This window comes from Malaclemys terrapin, chromosome 19, assembly GCF_027887155.1.
Source record: "Malaclemys terrapin pileata isolate rMalTer1 chromosome 19, rMalTer1.hap1, whole genome shotgun sequence".
NCBI lineage: Eukaryota > Metazoa > Chordata > Testudines > Emydidae > Malaclemys > Malaclemys terrapin.
This window is the reverse complement of record NC_071523.1, coordinates 13,638,653-13,663,194: the sequence shown is the minus strand read 5'-3', so window position 1 is coordinate 13,663,194 and position 24,542 is coordinate 13,638,653. Positions and strand designations below refer to the sequence as shown.

Below are 24,542 nucleotides of genomic sequence, written 5' to 3'. Positions count from 1 at the left end.
CTAAGCAAAGTGCCCTTGCAGCCACTTTCATCCAAAGATCTCAAAGTGCTTTACAGACATTCATCCGCACAATCCCTCTGTGGGACAGGGAAGTGCTATTATCTTAGCCAGTCGCTAAGAGGAAACTTGCCTCAATCCCCACACTGAGTCACCGGCAGAGCCAGGAACAGAACCCAGCTCTCCTGTCTCACTTGCCCTGTGTCTCAACCAGGGAGACTGAACCATCCTCTCAGGTGGAGAGTCAGTCCCATCAGTCAGAACCTGGGCAGTGTGTAGGGGGCAGCCCCGCTCTTTATCTGTTCTCTGCATCCTCCATCTCTGAAGCTCCCTATCCAGCACACTGCAGAACCAACTTTACACGCACAGATATAGTTCAAGGGTTGAGCGGCCTTCCACAAAATATACATACACTGCTACCCTTCAGGAAATCAAAGTAATGGCTTTTTTTTTTTTGCCAGTTAATACCCAGTGATGCTCCAGCTAATATTCTCAGCAGAGAGACCACGGATGGAAAGGGGAAGGAGACTGACTTACCCTCTTACCCCTGGAGCTGGTCACAGCAGGTCAGTCTCAGGGCACTGCTCATTGTTCTACCTGTTCTGCGGATAAAGAGAAGAGCTTGGTTCAGCACCTTGCAAGAGCACTAAATTGTCACACACATTCATAACACACACACCCCCAACATATTTAACCAGTACACAGTCAGGGAACAATAAAAATGTGGAGTCTGTATCCAAGAGCCCGGTCAAAAGGGGATGCTCTGTCTGTGGGTGAGTCTGGAACTGGAACCAAAAATATACAGTGAGCACAGAGATAATGTTAGCAGATAGTCTCTGGGATGAGCTATTTCTTCCATAGTGATCTGTAAAGGGGAAAAAAACCTAGCTGGGACCCAATTCTGCAGCAGTCCAGCTCTGAACACGCCCCTTGTTGGCTATGGGAATTGGCTGCATGGAATGGCAGCATTCACTAGTGGGTCTGGGAGATGGTGAGGGTAAGTCTCTCACACTGCAGACGCTCCACACTTCACAGGATCCTACCATGAAAACATGTCTTTGTACAAGGGGGGACCCTTGCACATAGCCTATATTTTTATCATTGTGACTAAGAAAACGTTTCCCTCCTATCCAAACTCCCATTGACCCAAAGAGATTTCACAGCCTGTTCCCTGTTGAATTTGGATAAAATAGCATAAAACGAGAGGGAGCGAGAGAGATTTTTCAAGACACTTCCTGTATTTCTTTTAAAGCACTATTAGAAAAGGACCCTACAAGGAGGGGATGGAATTAGTTTCCATAAAGTTGCGATACAAGCACTCCCCGCAGAAAACACACAGTTAGGGCTGACTGCTACTGTGCTGTCGCTTGTGCTCTCATTTTTCTATCATTTCTCTCCGGTGGCGGGAGTTGGCCTCGCATCTCTAATTCAGCATTTCCCACCTTCTCCAACTTTATGTCCAACATTAACATTATTTAAACATCACCTTATTTTTTCCTTTCCTCTTCTATGAATTTCACGGCCGAGTTTCTTTCTTTTTTTTTTTTTTTAATGATAGTTTATTAAGAAAAGCTGACTACCTCTGCTCCGTCTGCTGGAACAGCTCTGGCAAATAAAAAACCCACCTCGCAGGAGACAGTTTTATTCTGTTGATCGGAAGTCTGCCAGCCCAATTTATGATTGAACATAAGATCTCCAAATCTGAATTTATGTCTTGTAGTATAACGACAGGTCAATGAGATTAAAAGTATGTTCATGAGAGAGCTGTAAGGCAATTTGAGTTTCATGGGCCTGTGGTGATTGGGCATTCAGTCTAAGAAAACCTGCCTTAATAAAACACTTGCAGTCCCCGGAAACAATCTGCACATTTTTCATTATTGCAGCCTTGCTGTGGTCTCCTTCTCAAACACCCCCCAGAGAGAGAGTGAGCGAGCGAGAGAGTGAAAGCGACTCTCCCCCTCTTCCCCTATTCAAATGAATCCATCAGGGAAATAGTGCCGATAATAAATGGGCTGAATTAACAATGGAAACATTTTTTTTCATGATCAAATGGTTCAGACGATGTAATGAGGGAAGAAAAAAAAAGTGGGGACGAAAATCCAAACTTTGCAGAGACAAAAGTGTCCTGGCAGGACCCCCAACCCCAAATGAAAAATACATGGGGTTAAATGCAGATCAATGGCCTTGATACTCATAGCGTGAAATTCACCCCATGCATGGGGTCCAGTGAACTACAGAACCCCCCATATGCCTTTAACTTGGGGCTTAAGTGAGGCTTAGCTGGCACACATGGCCTCATCTAGGCCATCTGAACTGGAGAGAACTTTTCCCATGGATCCTAACTGCAAAATTCAGGTCCTAACTGCAAAATTCAGATCTGAACTCAAAGATCCTCAAAGTTCAGGGGATGAGGTTGGATTTCACATCTCAGGGTTGGTTCAGCCCATTATGGCGATACGAACAGCTGCAAAACTTCAGCTCCAAATTCAAACTACCCCAAAGTTTGGAGTGTCGAAATCCAGGGGTTGGGTGCAGAATGTTATAGTAACAGAGAAGATCAGATCTGGCTCCAATGTTCTCCTGGGACTCAAAGCAGCTTGGTTCCACAATTTCAGTTCAAGCCTATCTCTCCTTGCAAATAACTATGTAGGTTCATTTACAATAGACACCCCGATGTCAAGGGCAAAATGGAACATTACCTATTTAGGAGCGCGGGGGGGGGGGGGCAGGAAATGGTCTTTACAAGATGCTTCCACAGCCCCTAGCACAATGGGGGAATGATTTCAGTCGGGGCCTCTAGGTGCTGCAATAATTAAAATAATAAATAGCTTGAATGGGTCTATCTAAACTAATCTAGGGATTTATACCTCACCACTCACTGCTGCTTGCTGAGCATCTCTGTGGTATCTGAGTGGTTAATAAAGAATACACAGGGGCCCATTAACAGTGAATGCTGGCTGTCTCTAGAAAGCTACAAAGACCACTATTCTCCAGGTCCACATCTCCAGCGTAGGGTAAAGAAATACCAGGAGAGGCCTGTTTTCCAAATCCAGTTCTGATGCAACCCAGGATGGTGGAAATGTCATGAGCACTGCTGGTTTAATGAGATTGTTGACAATTCAAGATGGTGGAAATATCACGCCATCAGCTGATCTCACCCGATTTCTGCATTCTGGAGCCGAGATCTCACCAGAACAGCTCACTAGATTTTTGGCACTGTCAAACCTGACCCTTTTCCCAGCTCTGGCATCAATCCCAAATTCCTAAAGCTAATCCAGTTTCAGAACCAAGAACTTTCTCCTTTCCAGACAACACAGATGGGCACGGCAGTGTGAACAAACCCTCCAAAAAGCCATTTCACCTTTTTCCTTTGAACCTATTTTGTTCCTCTTCATTCTCTCCCTTGTAATTATGAAAATGTTCAGGAATATTTAATTCAGGAAAAGTGTATGGGACTTGATCATCCACTGATTGGGAAAAAGAACCAGGACTCACATCCGCTTGGGTACCGCTTAACTGAACCAAACACTTCATTCCCCTGATGAATCTAAGATCTTCCGGCCCAGAAGTGAGAGCCCCAAAGTCACCCTGGCATGATTTTAAGAGATGCCAAGAACCCACAACTCCAGTTGACTTCAATAGGCATTGTAGGTTCTTAGCACTTCTGACAATCAGCTGGCAATGCTAAATTAATAGAGCAGGAGTGGGGGGAAATACAAAACATACCTGAGAACACTAGAGGAGCTGAGTGAAGGGGTCTGAAAAAGGATAGGGGCAGTAACAAGATGGCGGAGGGCCATGATCTTCTCTGAGCTTATTTAACTAAAGGAGACAGTCCTGCTATTTGACTGATTCTCTCAAAATAAAAAAAGCTTCCAAATCCGGGTTCCCTGTGTAGCTGCCCCATGCAACGCTCAAGGGGCCAGTACATGTTTGTTGAGCAAACCCACCTCTGATAGGAGAGGAGATACCAGGATGTTCCTGCTTTGTCTTTGTTTAATCTGTTTTGTTGTCAGGCAGGGCAGCCGGCCAACAAAAGTTCCCCTTGCCTAAGCTTCATGGGCGGACTGGCTTCAGAATTTATACAAATAAAAGAAGAAACTAAAAGTGCCGGCAGCACCGATCTGATTATAGAGTCATTTATTTTCTGGTCGTTAATAATTTGTGCAATAAAAGATTGCATGCCTTTCTGAGTTAGTAGGAGTTATTGGCACAAATTTCCCTCCACACTGGTGTGAGTCTGTGCTTGGAACATAAATTATTAGTTTCTTATCGCATTCCTCTTCATTTTTCATGCTGCCACGGCTAGATCGCCAGAAGCCAACCCCTGAGTCTCGGTCTTATTTTATGCTGCAGGAGAGAAGCAGCGAAGGCAGTTATTCTGTCTTTAATTACACAAACCCACTCTGTAACACCCCCCTCCCTACCTCGGTACTGGCAGGTGTGTGCACCGTATTGTGTTTGTGTATATGTAACTGCCTGTGGAGATAGGCAGGTAACTCTGCCATCCGCCAGCTACATTTCTAATGAAAGCAGCATTCGTTGACAACACTCGGAGCCATGAAATGACAAGCTTCCACCATGCTGCCAGCTTCCGTCAGATATCCATCTGGAATACGAGCGAGACGGTTGCATGTGTGTGTCTCAATGAACAATCCTGCTGGCTGTGGTGTATGCATTAGGGTGACCAGACAGCAAGTGTGAAAAATTAGGACGGGGGTGGGGGGATAATAGGAGCCTATATTAGAAAAAGCCCCAGATATCGGGACTGTCCCTATAGAATCGGGATATCTTGTCACCCTAGTATGCATGCACACGCTGTGGGGCGGGGAGCAGGGGAGGAAGAGTATTTATGCACCTCCACTGAAGAGCAGGAGGCAAATATCAGCACACAAACCTTCTGTGCATTCGTTCATTCAGCAATATTATGGGTCCTATACAAGGTGGTTATGTCCCCAATCAAGGGCAAAGAGGTGTGAGGTCAACAGCTGAGGAAAAAGTGGCGCATCTCTTCCTGATGTCCAGAAGGGGTGGTACCATGGCTAAGGAAAAAGAACAGGATCAGGAGACCTCAGTTTCTCCATCTGTCAAATGGGACACTTACCCACCTAAAGTATTTTGAGATCTATGGATGGAATGTGCTAATCATGATGATTTATTTCAAGATACCACATTGACAAAGGTTCTGTGTGCAGGAATGTCCTCATTTCTGCGACACCTGGCATGGAGCAGGTGGTTCTTTGGAGGTAGCCACTGCTTTGGCACATTCCACAGCTCACGCATATTCCACACCAAAAATTCTCAGCCTTCTTCATACCGTGGCCTGACAGTCAGCTCCTATTGTTGCATCCCCCTTGGTGGTATCCCAGAAATTCTTGACACCACTGCCTGCTCACCTTCAAAGGAGGTGCTGATTCCTGCAAAAGGCATCGCCAGAAACGGGTTTGTACGTGATGGGGTTGTCGCAGCCATCTGTAGCGTACCCACTTGCAAAGGGCTGATCCAACCCTGCACATTGGCAGAAGAGTGGAGACAGGAAAGGGGATCAGGACTTGGAGCTACCGCCCACCGGTTCAGAACCACTCTTCCGTATAGAATACCCACTGTAACACACTACAGGGTGCTGACCTGGCTTTCAGATTTATGGATCCCCTTCCCGCACCCTTTCCTTGTACTCCACAGGTGACTCCAATCACTCCTGTGGCCACAGTGGAAGCCCTGTATCTTCTCTCACAGATGTTTTCCAGGCCACATACCTGGAATGCCAAATACCTGCTGCCCAGAGCTGTTAGCGGGAGAGGAGGAATGGCAGTCTCTAGCCAGATGTGTATTACAAAGGGCACATGTGCACCAGACTTCGGTGGAGCTGTATGCTGGATATCACAGAGAGTTTTACTCAGCTTTACAGTCTACAGAGTGCGATTCCCTTACCATTATGGCTAAGTGTAAGCAGACCTATTGAGGCCTGATGGTATCTATCAATAACAGAATGATGTGACATGCTTAGGGCACCCCTGTGTACATATATATGTTACAAGCAACACATGTTCCTCTATTCTAGGAGGATTTATAACAGTGGGCTTGAGCAGGAGCAACACACACATAAGGGCATAGTGTCAATGCAAGAGTGATTGATGACTCAGTGCTTGGCATGTCTCTGGTGATTATGCCGCACTGGCGAGTTACTGATCATTTCAAAGTGATGTTAATGTCCACAGGGTAGCATCTACCATGTCCATGGTAGGCGCTGTGCTCCAAATGTCCACTCTGAACTGTTCTCATTATTTTTCGAAGGGGTTATCATGGTGTGGCAGTACCAGGGCTCTGTTAAATTGGGCTAACTTCTGCTGGAACAGGAGCAGTCTTTCTCCTGGAGAGTATTTAAAAACAATCTCTCTTGCCATCAGTATATAACAGAGCTGGAGAGAAACACGCTATCCTCATCAAGTTTAGAGCGACACCCTGTTGTAGTTTAGGAAACCAACATGCTGGGGAACATCCCTTAAGATTCCTATTGAACTGAAGTATTTATTACACACACACAAAACCCCAGCCCACCCACCGCTACATCACTGAGAAATTATGTTTTAAAACTCCCCGCTGAGCTAAACCCATGAAAATAGGAAATTTATGTTGGAAATCTGATGTAGGATTAACTATAGCAGCAATAATCCTGCAGTTATAATGAGCACACTTCAAAAAAACAAAAAAAAAACGAAGGCAAACACCGTTGTTGCATGCGTTTTCACTTTTCAGATGCTTCCGAAAAACAGTTTCAAAGAAAGCCAGGAGCTGATGTGCTGAAGAGGCCCCACAAACACTCTTCCAGGTCAAGGAATGCAGCATAGCTTGTAATAGCGACCCCCTGGGACAGTCAAGGAGCAATACTGGAGGAGACCAAAGGCAACCCTGTAGCACCCCTATTGGCAGAGAAAGCCCTAATTTGTAGCATATAGCTTCTCACGCCTGCTGGATGCAAACCAACCCTATGCTCCTCTCTGGCTCTCGTGCTCCGGGACTGACATAGCCTGTGCTGCCTGATGTCACTAGTCAGGCACTTCCCTATATCCCAGTTTGCACAATACAGTCATACAAGAGACTGCAGACTACACTGCAAATTCCATCCAATCCCCGGTGGCGTCAAGGATGACATCTTCGACTGGATGTGGGTATCAGAACCTGGGTGCAGTAGAAGGCTCCATGGATGCAGCGAAATCCAGAAAGAAGGGTGGGATAGAGCACCAGGCTCAAACTCAGATAAACTGTGTGCTCTTTTTGGATCTGGGGTTTTGGTTTGTCCCATTACAGAGCCCAGGGGCCAGTTGTGCAGTCAGGATCCAGACTGAAACCTGCCCAAAGCTCTGGGGTTTTGGTCCTGGCCCATCCCTGTTAACAAAGAGATGGGAAAGGAGAAAAGTACTGGGGCATTTGGTGGAATCCTCCTTGACACTTTGCCAGGTCCTCCAGGTTGTCTTGTGACCTTTGGAGCTATAGAAGACAGTTCCCAAGTGCTCTTAGGAGCACAAGCTCACCCTGCCTTTGATCAGTTTCAAGAAATGTATCACTCCTTTTTTCCCATTTACCCCGGAGAAGTCTCTTTGTCACATATCCATGTGGAATTTGTTTTCCTACCACCAACACTTGCCAAGGCCACGCTTTCTATAAAATAAGATGGCAGCAAGCCTCATCAAAATACTGCCTCTGTGCCGCCTCTCTAAAGATCCACACCTGGTGACATTTCCCCACCCCCTATTCACATCCCTGTGCTGGTTGCCTGAATACCACTTCTCACTGTGAAAGAAGGGGTCATGAACATAAGAACCATCATACTGGGTCAGACTAATGGTCCATCTATCCCAGTATCCTGTCTTCTGACAGTGGCCAATGCCAGGTGCTTCAGAGGAAATGAACAGAACACGTCATCATCCAGTGATTACTGTAGCTGTTGCCCATTCCCAGCTTCTGGCAAATAGAGGCTAGGGATGCTTCAGAGCATGGTTTTGCATCCCTGCCCATCCTGGCTAATAGCCATTGATGGACCTATCCTCCATGAACTTATCCAGTTCTTTTTTGAACACTGTGATAGTCTTGGCCTTCACATCTTCTGGCAAAGAGTTCCACAGGTTGACAGTGCATTGTGTGAAGAAATACTTCCTTTTGTTCTTTTTAAACCTGCTGCCTATTCATTTCATTTGGTGACCCCTAGTTCTTGTGTGATGAGGAGAAAATAACACTTCCTTATTTACTTTCTCCACACCAGTCATGATTTTATAGACCTCTCTCATATCCCCTCTTAGTCATCTCTTTTCAAAGCTGAAAAATCCCAGTCTTTTTAATCTCTCCTCATATGGAAGCTGTTCCATACCCCTAATCATTTTTGTTGCCCTTTTCTGTACCTTTTCCAATTCCAATATATCTTTTCTGAGATGGGGCGCCAGATCTGCACGCAGTATTCAAGATGTGAGCGTACCATGGATTTATATAGAGGCAATATGATATTTTTCTGTCTTATTATCTATCCCTTTCCTAATGATTCCCAACATTCTGTTTGCTTTTTTGACTGCCGCTGCACATCGAATGGATGATTTCAGAGAACTATCCATAATGACTCCAAGATCTCTTTCTTGAGTGATAACAGCTAATTTAGACACCACTATTTTATATGTATACTTGGGATTATGTTTTCCAATGTGCATTACTTCGCATTTATCAACATTGAATTTCATCTGCCATTTTGTTGCCCAGTCACCCAGTTTTGTGAGATCCCTTTGTAACTCTTCACAGTCTTCTTGGGACTTAACTATCTTGCATAGTTTTGTATTTGTAAATTGTGGCCCCTCACTGTTTAGCCCTTTTTCCAGATCATTTATGAATATGTTGAACAGGACTGGTCCCAGTACAGACCCCTGGGGAACACCACTATTTACCTCTCTCCATTTTGAAAACTGATCAGACATGTTTAAAATCACTGGTGCAACAGAGATAGGGAGTCAGAGGGTAGCTGCAGTGGAACATGGCCTGTGAAATTTCTGTGGGCTTAGCGACAGCAGACAGTTGCTTCAGCAGCCTATTGGGCAAGTCCAGCAACTGACATGGGGATGGATTTGGACTCCAGCATGCTGAGAGGGACAGGTTCAAACCATGCTGAGAATCCTCTGGCTGGGTGGTCTGGTTGCATACCATTTTCAAACAAGCCTCTGGAAATCTGTCCTGCACCCTTTGCTCAAACTTTGCCAGCACAAGCTGAACAACAACAGAGGAATCACAAGGCGGGATGCTACCAGGGCAGCACCAGACAGGAAGATAAGTTAAACAAAGAGCATGGCTAAGACCCTTAGAAAAAACAGTGTGTTTCCCATTTTCATGTCTTATAGTAGCTAAGATTACAGCATCACTGACAGGGCCTCTCCAGCCACGTTCTGCCCGACTGGTAGCGCTAGGAATATCCTTTCCTTCTCTTCCCCTTCCCTATAACCAACGTGTAGCAGACCCCAGTCCACCCATAACAACAAGTCTTTGTAGTTCTATGGCAACCATCACCTGAGGCACCCAAAACACTCGGCAAACACTCATTGGTCAGCTTCCCAATTACACCCCCATGTACTGGGCATGCACAAAAGCTGGGCGAATAATAAATAAATAATAATTATTATTATTATTTAGGAACTGTATTACAGTAGTGCCTACGAGCCCCCGTTGTGGACCAGCACTACATTGTGCGAGGCGCTGCACAAAGGCCATTTCTCTTTGAATATTCATTTGAATTTTCAAATGAATTTGCTTCGGCCATAACCACGTCCTTGCTGCCTTTTCAAAAAACAAATGGTTACTTGGTCATGAGCAATAATCACAGAAACCAAATTATCATCCTAATCTTACAGACAGGGAAACTAAGGCACAGGGTGATTTATGTGACTTGCGCAAAATCAGATAGCAACTTAGCAGCATGAGCCTGGAACACCAGACATTTCTGCCTCCTGACAGCCACATGGCCAGACTGTTTTTAAATGGCGGTACACATCACTGATTGCACTGGGCTCAAACAGTAAGCATAAAATAACTGACTTCTTCTTCCCTTATACATAGATACTTCACTTTAGCTAAATATTTTTGCAAGGGGAACTGCATTTCTCTCCTTTCCCCCCACTTCTTCCCCCCAGTTTAAGCTTTATACCACTCTCTTGGAAAATCTGTCCCTGTGCACACACACAAGCTGTACTGCACTTTATGAGGCACTTCAGGTTCAATGAAGTCCTTGTCTTTTCAGTTCTAGCTCTGTGCTTCTCCCTTCCAGGCATCAGAGTTGGATCTTGCACACATCTTCACTGTGGCACTGCTTTTTCCTGAAGTTATGACTCCATGATTCCTCTCCTCCTGCCTGAGACTAGCAACTACAGCAGTGCTTCTCAACCCACGGCCCGCTTGCTGCCCAATCAGCACACAGCTGCAGCCCATGAGACGTCCTCAGGGGCCATACAGGTAATATATATATCAGGGGTCGGCAACGTTCGGCATGCGGCTCACCAGGATAAGCACCCTGGCGGGCCGGGCCAGTTTTATTTACCTGCTGACGCGGCAGGTTTGGCCGATCGCGGCCCCCACTGGCCGCGGTTCGCTGTCCCTGGCCAATGGGGGCGGCGAGAAGTGGCGCGGGCGAGCGATGTGCTGAAACCCTAAACTAGTCTCAAGCTGTGTGAGACTGTATCCACAAAAACAACTAGGAGTCCGGTGGCACCTTAAAGACTAACGGATTTATTTGGGCATAAGCTTTTGTGGGTAAAACCCCCCACTTCTTCAGAGGCATGGAGTGAAAATTACAGATGCAGGCATAAATAAACTAGTCTGGCAGCTGACTACAGAAAGAAGAAGCCTTCCTGCATGCCACTCAAAGGGTTAAATCAAAGGCATGACCCTGTGCTTCTGTTAGCCAGCACAGAGCTGATCCACCTTCCCCTAATTCTTTTACCATACCAGGCCAGGGCAGGAAATAAAAACCTTCCTGGTTCCCCTGCTCAGGCTCCAGAACACTTAACATCCTCAAGGCTCCAAGAATTATATACTTAAAAAAAAAAAAGTCTGTGGGTTACTGAATTATATATATTTAATTTGCAGAGCCAGGGTTTTAACTAACCCCACCATGTAACCATTAGGTATAAAAAGTGCTGCTATTCAATGTGCATCCCTTACACACAGACATTCTGGTGTGTACCCGCCACACACACACAATGGCAAAGAAGGCTGGTGGACCTAATTGTAAGTAATAGGGGTGGTTTTTTTCTTTTTTTTGGAGGAGAGAGGGCTTTACTTAAATAAACAAATCAAAACTATATTTTATAGCTACATCGTATCACAGATTAGATACATAACTGTACAACAGTATAATCTACATGCCCAGTTCTACAACCCATGTGGGGAGAAAGTCTATTCCCTAATGCCTGTGGGACCTGGGAGTGGTTTGAGGCACAGACGAACACTAATAATGTGAACTAGCGTTAAGAGCATCTTCTTCCCAGATGCACCCCCTCACCTTAAGAGGGCTTGGGAAGCAAACATGGGCTGGGCCTGCACCCTCACATTAGGAGGCTTGAGGGTGGGGACAAATAACATACCATGGCCCGGGCCTGATCTCCTCCACCCCCAGCCGCACCGCTGGGAGTTGAGGGATATTTCTGGCGCTGGGTGCAACAGAGTGCAGTGGGATGCACCCCTCTGAGTTGGACACAGACCCCAGATGGGCTGGAAGGGGGGGGAAGACATCCCCCCAAAGCTGGTCCTGGAGAGGCAGGAGTCAGACCCATCTGCCAAGCAGAACCAGGTCTAAGCCGGGTCAGGTCAGGTCAGGGGATGGAGAACCCCTTTGCAAGGGGAGGTTCGGGATCAGCCGCTATCAGAACCGAGTGGATGATTCGGACCCAGTGATACCCGGCCCGCCTGGGAACAGCTGGGCGATTCGGTAACAGAAGTAGCCAGAACCGAGGGCAGGATCCGGACCCGCCCGTTCGGTTTGCTGGGCCATGGTCGGTGCCGGCTGGGGACTGAGCCCCGTGCACGAGCTTGGCCGGTCCGGGGGCCCTGCGCTGCGGTCCCGGCACCCGGTCGGAGCCGCTTTAGAAGCGGAGCCGAGACAGCGACGAGCCGCCGACACGTTTCAATTAGCGAGGCCGCCCCGGCCGCTGCCTCCCCCGGGGCCCTGCAGCCGCCTACGCGCTCGGGGGGGGGTGGGGTGGGGCGGGCAGACAGTGGGAGAGCAGCGGCCGGGCCTTAAACGGGCCACGCAGGCAGGAGACTTAAAAGGGCAACAGCACATAGCCCGGGAGAGCAACAACAACACAACACAACAACCACCACACTCACAGCAACACCACCACACATGACACAGCAACAGCCACACTACAATACCACACACACACAGCAACACCACCACACCTACACAGCTACCACACTCAGAGCAACACCACCACAACACACACAGCAACACCGCCACAACCACCACCAACTACACACACAGCAACATCATCACAGCAATAACCACCACACACAGCAACAACACTACAACACCCACACCACAGTACCACCACACACAGCAACAACACCGCAACCAACCACACACAGAGCAACATCACAACAACAACCCCAACACACACACTAACAATCACACCACAATTCCACCACACACACACAGCAACAACCGCACACAGAGCAGCACCATCACCACACAGAGCAACAATCACACCACACACACCACACAGCCATAACTACACACACAGCAGCAAAAACCCCACAACATTACAACACACAACAGCCATACCACACACAGCACCACCACACACATAGCAACAACCACACAGAGAGCAACATCACCACAACACACACAGCAACCACACCATATATAGCAACACCTCAACCACACACACAGCAACATCACCACCACCACACACACAGCAACAATCACATCCAGGACAACAACCATACACACAGTCAGGGAGAGCAACAGCCACATACATAGCAACACCACCATCATAACAGTGCCACACACAAAGCAACAACTGCACACAGAGCAACCACAACTGTACCACACACACGGCAACAACTGCACCACACACCCAGCAACTCCACCACTACACCTCATCCAGCAACAACTTCACACAGAGGCAGAGAGAGCAGCCACCACACAGAGACCAACAACCACACCAAACGCGGCAAGCCAGAGAGAGCAACAACCACACACAGCAACACCACCACACCTAGAGCAACAACCACACCCAGAGCCCGAGATAGCAACAATCACACACACAGCAACACCACCACACACACAGCAAAAACACCACACCACCACACCCAGAGCCAGAGAGAGCAAAAACAACATACCCAGGCCAACAACCATACCCAGTGAAACAACCACACATAGAGTAACCACCATACAGAGCAACACCACCACCCCATACAAAGACAGAGAAAACAACCACACACAGAGCCAGAGAGAGCAACAATCACAAAGAGAGCAGAGCACAGAGCAACCACACAAGCAGAGCAACAGCACTACAACACCACACAACAACACATATGCACACGCACAAAGCAACAGCATGCACACACATCTGCACAAACACAGCAACACCACATACGTGCACACACAGAGCAACACAACCATCCACACACTGCAACAGCATGCCCGGGCATGCGCGCGCACACACACACGCACAGCAGCAGCAATAACACCAGAGCAACAGTGCACCCAAATGCACCCCAACAACTTACAGAGCAACACCACACACATACCAACAACATATGGAGCAACACACACACACACAGAGCTAACATATAGAACAACAGCAAACGTACACCAAAAACATACAAACCAACACCACACACAAGACTACACAACTACACACACACAGTGTCTGCATATACAGAGCAACAATTCAAACACACTCAAATAATACATATAGCAACTACCAAATGCAAACACAGCAACAACACACACATAGAGCAATACCATGCACCCCACAAGAACACACCAATAACATATAGACAGAGCAACACCACTCACAGAACACCACCAACACCACACACATAACGCACACTTACAAAGGAATACGACACAAACTCACACAGGAACAAACCACACACACAGGTACACAGCAATAACAAAAAGACAGAAGAATATACAAACAATGAAACCACACACAGAGAGCAACCGAGAGAGAGGAATTAACATTGCATACCTAGAGCAACAGTAACCCAGACACACTCTCAGGGTGCACATAGACAGAGCAACAGCAAAACAGGCATATTTACAGATGTATAGAGCAACACACACACAGGCAAACTCACACTACTCAATATGACACTGATGCCCCCAAAGCAACCAGACACACACTCCTCAGGGAAACAGCACATCGAAAGAGAGCAACAATATAAAGAGACATACACTTAACAACAACAGAGAGAGACAGAGTAAGAAGACACACCAAAAGCACATATCTACCACAACATACATAGAGCAACCACCTAGAGACAGCAACAACAAAACACACAGCGTACCAATACACTTACACACGCAGGCACAGTGTGTGTGTGTGTGTGTTGTTAGCACACGTTAACTACCACATTTTAAAAATCTAGTCTAGACGAGACAGTGTGTCCCTAACTGGTCGAGTTAAAGCTAGGCGACTTTAACACGTATGGCTGTATTGCCCACCCCAAATATTAAAAAATCATGAGTCAGGCTCACCAAAAATCATAAGATTGGTTTTAAAATTATGAGATTATGTAAAAAAAAAAGGATTTGTTGTTCTTTTTAATTGCCTTCTGCTTTGAGCCTTACTCCACTGCCACGAGGATCTGTAAACTTACTTTTTCCTTAAGAATGAAGGCCGAAATCATCACATACCCGCTTGACTCCAGGAGCTGGGGCTTTAAGGAAAACAATAATTGTCATCAGACTCATGACAAAATCAGATTTGGCAGCACTGTGTGTGGTCACGCACAGAGCAATCAACACACCTAGTCCAGGGAATGTTATGGTATAGGGATAGGAATCAGACACAGAACCACCTCCTAAATCACAGTCAGAGAGTTGAAGGCCAGAAAGGTTCACCAGGTCACCTAGTCTCACCTCCTGCATGTCAACATGCCATCACACACACTAAACCCAACAACTGAAATTAGACCAAAATATTACAGCCCACAGGAGCATAAACTCAAAAAGCCATGCAGTGCCATCCTTCTCCCAGAGCAGGAGAGTATAATACCCTCCAGCAGCAAATGGCATTGCAAAAGGATGCCAAATAACTGCAGAATGAGATCCCAACATCACAAGCAGACAAGTTCCCATCACTTAATCCATGTCTGCCAGTGGGCTCCACTGGCCCTCTGTGAAGGCAGAGGTGGTGGCTGGATTTGGCCCTAAACTCACAGTTCCAAATTAAATTAAAGACTATCCCACATATTTCCCCCCTCCAAAAACAACAACAAAACAGTCTTTCACCATTCAATTACAGGAGAGGGTGGGTGAGGTTCTGTGGCCTACAATGATCTAAACTAGATGATCATGATGGTCCCTTGGCTTCTGGCTTTAAAGTCTATGGGTCTATGAGCAATAGGTTTTACAAGTCCACCCAAGTGGCTCTACAACGTCAGGTGCATGCAATGACACAAGCCTAGCACCCTCAGGACATCACATGATCATTTTGTGTTTACATTGGCACCCAGCACAATGAGATCCTGGTCCATGATTAGGGCTTCTAGGTGCTACAAACAGACAAACAAATAATAATAGATCTCATTCTATGCAGCCTTATGGGCAATATTCACACCTGGTGCATCTCCACTGAAATCAGTGGAATTATATCAGGGATGAATTTGGTACAAACATCTCTCCCCTTTCTACCCCACCCCGTTTGCTGGCTGTGAGTGAAGGGATGAAGTGAGGTGAGTGGGAATTGTTTTCTCTTCTCTTTCTGCTTTTTCCTTAGCATCTGTGAGGGTGCCTCATTTAATCCCACAAAACCCAGAGAATTCAGAGTTAAGACTACAACTCTGCTTTGATCTACCACATTGCTGGACCTGCCAGATCTCAAGGGAGACGCCCTTGCTTTGGATTTATTTTCGGGCATTTTATAAAATATCTCCTTTATATGACAAAGGGCTTTTCATGTTTCAACGAGGCATTTAAAAAAATCTCACTCGTTTACCAGGGTGGCCCCACTTTCAAAATGAACCTTCCTGGAAATCATCTTGTGACAGGGAAGCCTCATTGTATCTCATTGCAACACCATCACAACTCATCACAAAGAGATAGCATTTCACCCCATGGCATCAAGTCATATATTGATGGGAAGGAGGGGAATTTTTTCCCCACGAGTTTGTTCTGCAGGGAAAACTAACGTGGCAACCTCTTAAAAAAAAAAAAAACATCAGGGTAAGGACAGTCTGACATCCCTCCAGAAAAAAGGGAGGCTTATTTTTTTCACAATCATCACAACCCCTTTGCACTTTGTTTTAGTGGGGTTGAGAAAAATGCACGAGGTTGTACATCATACCAGAGCTGAACAGTGGCCATCAGTGGATGTTAATATGAATGGGATTTACACCCACTTAACAACAGGGAGGCATTTGGCCTTGTGTGTTACGCAATACATAGGAACTCGGGGGGCCAGTTAAGCCCTGAATATTGAACCTTAGCTCTAAATACATATCCTGGCTTTGAATGTTTCCAGTCCAACCCTTTTATGCTACTTTAAAATAGTGTCCCTTCAGAATGCAACCAAATTTTCAAATGTAGCCTCTTATTTTGGGAACCCAACTGAGATACCTGGCACCTGATTTTCAGAGATGCAGAGCACCCACAGGTTCCTAATTGACTTCTCTTGGAGCTGTGGGTGCTCAGCACCAATGAAAGTCCCTTCACGTTTGAAGGTGGGTTCCCAAAAATTAAGGCACCCAAAATCAGTGGCTGTCTTTGTGAATTTTAGTCCTAAACTTTTTGTTTTACACTAGAATTAAAAAGAAAAGGGGGACACATACAGACATACGTACGTACGTATGTGCGTGCATAAACTGTCTCTCAGAAAAAAGTATGCAGAACAGAAGGCCTGGTAGTTACCAGGATACTGCAAAGAGGTCTGCAAATATACGGAGATAATATTTTGCAATATGTACTAAGTAAACACTATATGCCTTTTAATAAATGGTATCAGTATGTATATCCAGCCCTCATGGCTGCTCTATTGTCCTAACCCGAGAGATTTTTTTCACTCATACGACTCTAATAGTGCCCGCTTGGGCTAGGCATTATCTAGCTATATAAGCAAACGCAGGGCCTGATTCCCCAGGGCCTGGCCCTTTGTGTAGGTGTTTACAATTATACAGAAGTGTGGCATCTGCCAAATCAGAAGGGTGGCATCGGACACTTACTTTGTACAGCTGTAAATTACTACTCAAAGGGACAAAGCCACAGAGAATGAGGCCCACGTCCCCTGCCTAAAACAGCTTTATATGGAGTCCAAGCTGCACAATTCTGAAGTAGGTTTCAAATATCCTCTCAAAGGTTAAAGGCGTTCAGGTCAGAAGTTTTGGTCTGGCCATTAGAGATGTAGCAACCGGCTATGAAATTTGGCTTCAGATTCCAATTCTTTTGCCTCTGGAGGTTTGAAGGTGTTTGGATCAGGACTTATGAGTCGGGTCTGTCTCAAGCTCATATGGTTATTGGATTAATAACCACCATAAAAAAGTTATTTCAGGTGCACCGTAACCAATTTTCAAGTGATAAAATTATTCTGCCATTTAAATTTTATTCATTTCTTTTTAAAGGGCTAAAGGGGCCTAATCCATATTGTTGGCCAATTGCCTGCAACATTTTAGTACTAAAACTTTGGAATGACAGAAGCACGAGAAGGCTGCTAAGTGCTTGCGTGTGCCATCCTGAAGCAGGCAAACCTTCCAGTGAAAGCTAAGGGTGTTTTGTCTGAACACACCCGAACATAAGAATCCTGCTGGCCTGGGGCAGGGTGCTGCCCCTGCTCTAACTGGTGATTAAAGTGGGAATGAGATAAATGGGGAATTCTAGGGCAACTGCCTGCATGCAGGGGGGAACAAGGGGCCTGACAATGCAGCTCTCACTCAGGTAAAACGCCTGTTGACTTCAGTGGGTTTGCCTGAGTAAGGGCTGTAGGTTTCACGCCCTACAGTGAAATTCACCTCCTCAGTACAAAGGACCTATGCAAGGTCATAAATACCACTGAGACCCTAAGCTATAAATATTCAGCTTGGCATCCTGCCAATGTGCCCCCCCAGGGGATAAGGACCGGAGGATCCTCACAGCAGCAAATCCCGTGGCCTCATCCCTCCAACCCACCCATGCATATTCCACTCATGTGCACAGCAGTGCAGGGAACCCCCCCTCCCCAGCGCTGAGGTCTGCACCATGCCAGGAGTGCATACCCTGCAAGTGGTCCCTGGAATCCAGCCCCCGCCCTTGCACAGCGGGACTGCATCCGTTCAGCTGCCTGAGAAACCTTTGCAGCTAGGACGGTCCCCTGGACTTGCCTCTTGGAGCTAGTCTACACATATCTATACACTAGAACCATCTGGTTAGGGGTCTGATTTTTTTTTTTTTTAACCACAATAGTTATATTGGTACAACCCCTAATATGGACACAGCAAAACTGCTGTAAAGGTGGTTTATACCAATATAGCTTATCCCCTAGTGCGTCCATACGACTGGGTTGTACCATTTTAACTAAACCGGTATAAGTAAGTGGTACAATTGGTGTGGGTAGATAAGCTCTTAATACAGTACGTAAATATGCATAGGCTCTTCTACAATGAGGTGGATTTCCCCCTAGGTCTCCGGGAGGTACATAGGAGACAGCACTGCAGAAATTTCTGCTTAGGCCCTTGAATTATCTTTCGTTCTATTTCTTGCTCAAATGAAACCATGAGAAACTGATTTTTTTTTTTTTTTTTTAATTCCAGAAGGATGCTGGGACACAGCTCCTGCTGGTAAAAAAAAAAAAAAAAAAAGGCAGAGCTCAGAATCCTTGTGAGCAATTGCTCACTGCAAAGTACTGCCAGGAACTATAACTTGAAGGAGGGAGCGGGGGAGGGAAGGTCCAAGACGATCATTTAGAAATCTATCTTTTAAAAAGGAAAGAAAAGAAAAGGTTTGCTATGAAGATGAGCCTTTGCATGCCAAGTGTCAGCAAAATTTCACTGCCACATTATAAACCTCTGGGAAAAAAAAAGAGATTTAATGCGGCTTATCAATTAAAGAGGTTATCCATTGTGCTAATAAATTTTACAGAACTGCAAATACTTCTCAACCTCCTTTCCTTCTCCACGTGTGTCAGGGAAACCACTGAGATCTTTGGGGGGACTGGAGACAAAACGGGGCTGAACAGCTCTGCAAGCCGTTCCCGTACATAAAATGAGGCTGGTATCCTCAGCATAGTTCCCAGGGGTTAGTGCACCACCTGACCCCTTACCATTCATCATCCCAGAGCAGTCACTCATCGTGAAAGACGCAGCATGGACACTATGTGAATTATCTCTGACCCCTGCAAGGGGTGGCTCCTCCAGATCAGGTTGAGGTCATCCGGAGGGCAGCAGGGAGAAGTTTGCCTGCCAGACCTGCAGATAAACAGAGTCCTTCAGACTCCGGAGGGAAAGGTGATAGGTTCATGTCACGAACCTGTCCTCATGGCCAGAGTAAAAGCGCCACAATTGCCATCATCAGCATCAGCACAGAGGTGCCATGGTGGGCAATGGTGTTTCCTGGCATTCTGAGCATCCCATCTCTTCTCTTGGGTCAGCTATGGGCAATGCATGAATCCATACTCAGCAACCCAAATGGGTCAGACCAGCCCCATAAACCAAGCACAGGGACACACCCCGTAATCCCGGTGTATATTGTAGGGTATCTGGTCACAATGCCAGAGAGTTTGAATGGCCTGTTAGCATTTCAGTTAGAAGCCCAAATTCTTAGGTGTTTATAACTTAGTCATCAAACATTTGCTTTGGACAGAACTTTAGTGTACAGGAGCAGAGGATTTGCCATCTTGGATCAGATCATTGGTCCAAATCCAGTTCCATGCTCTGGCAGTGGCCAATACCTTTTGCTTCTAAGAAAGGGAAGTCCCCATATTTCATTTAACTAGGGTCCTAATCCCTGCAATGAGAATCCAGATGGAGATTCTGGAGGGACTCTCTCTCTACAGTAGGTGCTGAGAGGAAGACATTTCCTTGCGTCTTTCCAGACCAAGAGAATTTTTGAAATCAGTTAAAAAAAAAAATTAGCCTGGGCCAATTTTCAATCATAAAAACTGAAAAATTGAATAAATAAAAATAAGTTAATTGGTTTCAGATGCTTCTTCCCCTCCCTCATTTAGTTCACAATGCTGCAGACTTACCCTTATGCTTAACTTTCAGCATATGAGTAAGGCCATTGAGTTCATTAATGGCCCCAATCCTGCAAACGCTTATAAATGCAAGTGACTTTACCCACAGGAGCAGTCCCATTGACTACTGAGTTCAGCAGGACTAACCCCACACGTAAAGCTACTCACATGCAATAGTGTTTGCAGAATCAGAGCGTTAATTAATTAATCCAGCAAAGACTTCCACATGGGCTTAATGCTACATGACTATTGAGTTCAATGGAGCTATTCATGGATGTAAGAATTTGGGGGATCGTGAATTCAGTATGATTTAGAAATAAAATTGGATGAGTGATGAATCCATAATGATTACTAAAATTAAATAATTAATCTGGTCCAATCACATTTGAGATTCTGTAAGAAAAAATGTTAATAATTGTGACACCGAGGTTTAAAATTCGGCTTTTGGACATGCATTGCCATTTTTTTTCCATAAGAAGTTTTACTAGGCAGCACAAGCACCTTATAGCATTGACAGAGGAAATCAAAGAGACTCCTAGGCCCCGATCCTGGAAGTGCTTACACACATGCTTCCCTTTGCACATGAGTAGTTCACTAACGTGAACGTGTGTGAGACTGTGCAGGACAGGGGCCCCAAGAGTATTTCTGATCCCTTTAATACAAGCTCTGGATGCAAGCTTAACCAACAGACCGAAAGATTTGCAGACCTTTAACCAGTCACATATTTCTGGGCTGACATTGGCTCAACATACGTATGTGAAAAACCCTGCAACAAGAGAGTTAAAATTGGCCGTTTTCCTTTTGGATAGAGGGGGAATCCACGTCTCTCCAAACCAACTAATGGCCCTTGCCAAGTTGTTATTTCCTCCATATTGGTCCGAGCTCAAGGTTTTAGTGAGAATTGAAGTTGTGTCCACTTTCCTATAGGTTAGCAACAGGGACTCCCGGTGGGCCCCCTTCCACCACAGCCTGTAACAGGAAAGTCCCTTTGGGGAAAACTAGCAGGGCAACTCAGGATGCTAGTGTGCTGCTGCACAGATCCCCAAACACTACTAAAGCTGTGTCAGAGGAAGGAGGTGTGTGAATTCCAGCTCTGCATGGGGCCTGATGGAGGGTGGTTTTGTTGCTGTTTTATTTGTTTGTTGCAGAATCACATGGCGAGCAAACGTTTCCATTACTCAGCGCCTGGGAGAATAGGAATAGATCCGTGGGGGAGCGGGAGGATGTGAGTACTCCCTGGAATTTTAATTCCACTCCCCCACCACAGGCAGAAAATCAAAAATAAGGAACTGCTTGTTCCTCAGCTTTGGCAGGTGATTCAGCTTTCAGGAAACAAGATCACTTTAATCGCTATCTGTTGGCTATTAGTTTGTGTTATTGCAGGGAGGGACCAGGGGCAAGACTGTGTCCCTAAGTCACTGCTGACGTTGAGTGGGTGGGAAAGAAGGAGGAGGACTGCACACACTGGCAGCTGTTCCTAGAGGCATTGTGCCTTAGGGTTCAAGGCTTGCCTGGGCTAGACTCCCCGGTACAGTAGTTGTGGGATAGGCATGCACGGACTGGGACTGCGTGGGGAAGAGAGTTCCTAGCATCCTCTATCGCCCTCGTGCACCCGCACATTATAATATATGGAGATATACCGATCTCATAGAACTGGAAGGGACCCCGAAAGGTCATCGAGTCCAGCCCCCTGCCTTCACTAGCAGGACCAAGTACTGATTTTGCCCCAGATCCCTAAGTGGCCCCCTCAAGGATTGAACTCACAACCCTGGGTTTAGCAGGCTAATGCTCAAATCACTGAGCGATCCTTCCCCGCAACCCACAGTCTCATAATATATTGTGGGCAAGTGGATGACCCTACTCTGCAGTGAGAAAATCTGGCCCATGATTAGTGGCATCACGATGGCCCTAGAGCAACAGAAAGGGATCCAGAGAGACAAACCTCTTACAGAGGAGATGAGAATGAAGGTCCCGCACCAGCGCTTCCACAGGGTACCATGAATTCTACCACCTCCAGATTAAAAAAATCACCCCCTCCTCTGCCCACTTCCCCCACCCTTCTGCCCCAGCTTGCACCACAGCTCTTTATACAACATTTATTCTGTTTTCATTAAGTCTTTGCAGGTTCCAAATATAGACAAACCTCTCAACTTCCCCTCCTGCCAGCCCCATAAGTGCGTCAGCTGGTCCCTGCAAGGGAGGGCATGGAGGGGGAAGGAATTGTTTCTGCTGATCACAGGATAGCACAACTAGCCAGGTGCAGAACGTGGCCAGGGGAGCTTCCTTATTCTAGTTTTGTTTACTCCCAGATGCAGGATACCTGGTCCGATAAGGAAGTAGTCTGGCTAATCCAATCTATGATGTTCCTGGGGCGAGGACGCCCATCAGTGTGGGATCTACATGCCAAATGCAGTCATTTCAATTCACACTGAGTTAACCCCAGTGGGATCTGCTCTTCGCTTTGCCAAGGTTCTGCCTCTTGAGCTCACGGCGTGCTCTTTGTGCCTATGGAAGCTCACCAGGAGCAAGGCGTCTTGTGCAGCGAGTCTCTCACTGGGAACATGGGGTAGGGGGAGCGGCGATGCCAGCCCCATGCAGGGGGCAGGGCAGGGGGCAAGCGAGGGCCAGTTTCAAGCAGGGTGGGGGTGCACATTTTCCCTTTGGGAAATATGGTCACCCTATGCAGAGGGCTCCATCCACACAGAGGGCTGTTGGTGGGGGGCGGGGGGCGCGGTGGCAAGCACATGGTCAATGGACAGATGATTACACAGACATCATTCCAACCTACTTCCCCTTGTGGAGGGAAGGCATAGTAGACAGGGAGCCTCCTGCAGCCCTGAAGCTTTCAGATCAGCTCCACAGCCTAGTGAGGAGGAGTCCACCTCCCTGGCTTCCACAGAACACCCTTGCACACAGCCTACTCATTCAGACTGCCTGGGGGCCTGGGTTTGACCCTTGACATGAGGTCTTAGTGCAATAATTTAAGTTCCCTGTTTTGCTTTTGGGACCATTGCAGGCTGAGAGCCATGAAAGCACCGGGAGGTTCACAGACACAACGTCCATACAGACTTGCTTCCAGACCATCTGAGCATAGCTTATGGTACCAGACAAGCCATACTGGAACCCCTGGGTCGTTGCTGGCTTCCTCATGCCATGCGGCCATCCCTCAGCCCCTCTACGAAGCTGCCTGGCTGCACCCTGAATAAATCAGAGAGGAGGTCCTTGAGGCCAGTCTATGTGTGAGAGGAGTGAGTGTTGATGGCAATAACATCAGCTGTAAAACGCAGGTGGATTGAGGCAATCCAATTAATAATAAATAATAATTAAAAATAAAAACCTCCAGAGCATGCATCTCATTCTTAGGGGGAGCAAATAGCAGGGCCTGGGAGCTTTCTGCTTATGGGCCAGATCTTCAACTGGTGCAAATGGTCTTAATGGAAGTCAATGGCAGTCTTAATGAAGTCAATGGAACTATGCCGATTTACCCCAGAGAAGGATCTGATCTTATTAGTTTCCCAAATCAATATTCCTCCTTCTTCCTTTCTCTCTCAACTAGCTGTTATAGCCAGGACCTTTCCCTCCTGCTCAGAAGACAGGGCACTATCAATGCCATTTAGAAAAAAAAACTAACGGACTGTACACTGTGCGGGTGACATTACCATCACCAGTAAGCCCTGGCCCTTAGTATCATGACGACATGGTGGACTTCAAATTCAAGACCTTTAGCTATAAAAAACGAGAGCCCCATCAGCTAGGAGACCTATAGCAAAACCCAAGCCAGCAGTAAGAACAGCACACATTAGTAGGCTCACCTTATTCCTGCAGTACACATAGACAACAAGTCAACCCTCCCCACTTTTTTTGGATCAGACAATAATGGATAATTGGAACAGTAGCACAGCAAGACCATTTCTCTCTTCTCCCTTGTTGCAGTCATAGTCTCTATTCTCCCACTGAGGGGCCCCCAGGAGCCTCACTAACCTTGGTTCCTTGTATGGTAGACAAGAGGACTTCTGCTACGCTAGCTCTACGCTGGGCACAGCTTGCATCCCCTTTGATTGTATACTTCCAAAGCCTTTTATAAAGATGGACGTGCCAGGAACAGCGTTAGCTCGTCTGGACTGGCTCCTTTCTGCTTGTTATACT

The 24,542-nt window shown here is 46.5% G+C and overlaps 1 long non-coding RNA gene across 3 annotated transcripts in view; it reads right to left on the bottom strand.

The window, feature by feature from the left end:
* Window positions 1-5,136: 5,136 nt before the first annotated feature.
* Window positions 5,137-24,542, bottom strand: part of LOC128826189 (uncharacterized) — a 38,528-nt gene continuing 19,122 nt past the window's right edge. For 2 of the 3 annotated variants that reach the window (XR_008442815.1, XR_008442813.1), the window contains 2 exons: window positions 14,854-14,913; window positions 5,137-5,505 (listed from right to left, as the gene is read on the bottom strand). This is a non-coding gene — a long non-coding RNA (uncharacterized LOC128826189). The remainder of the gene's footprint in view (window positions 5,506-14,853; window positions 14,914-24,542) is intronic. The other variant, XR_008442814.1, reaches the window with a different exon arrangement.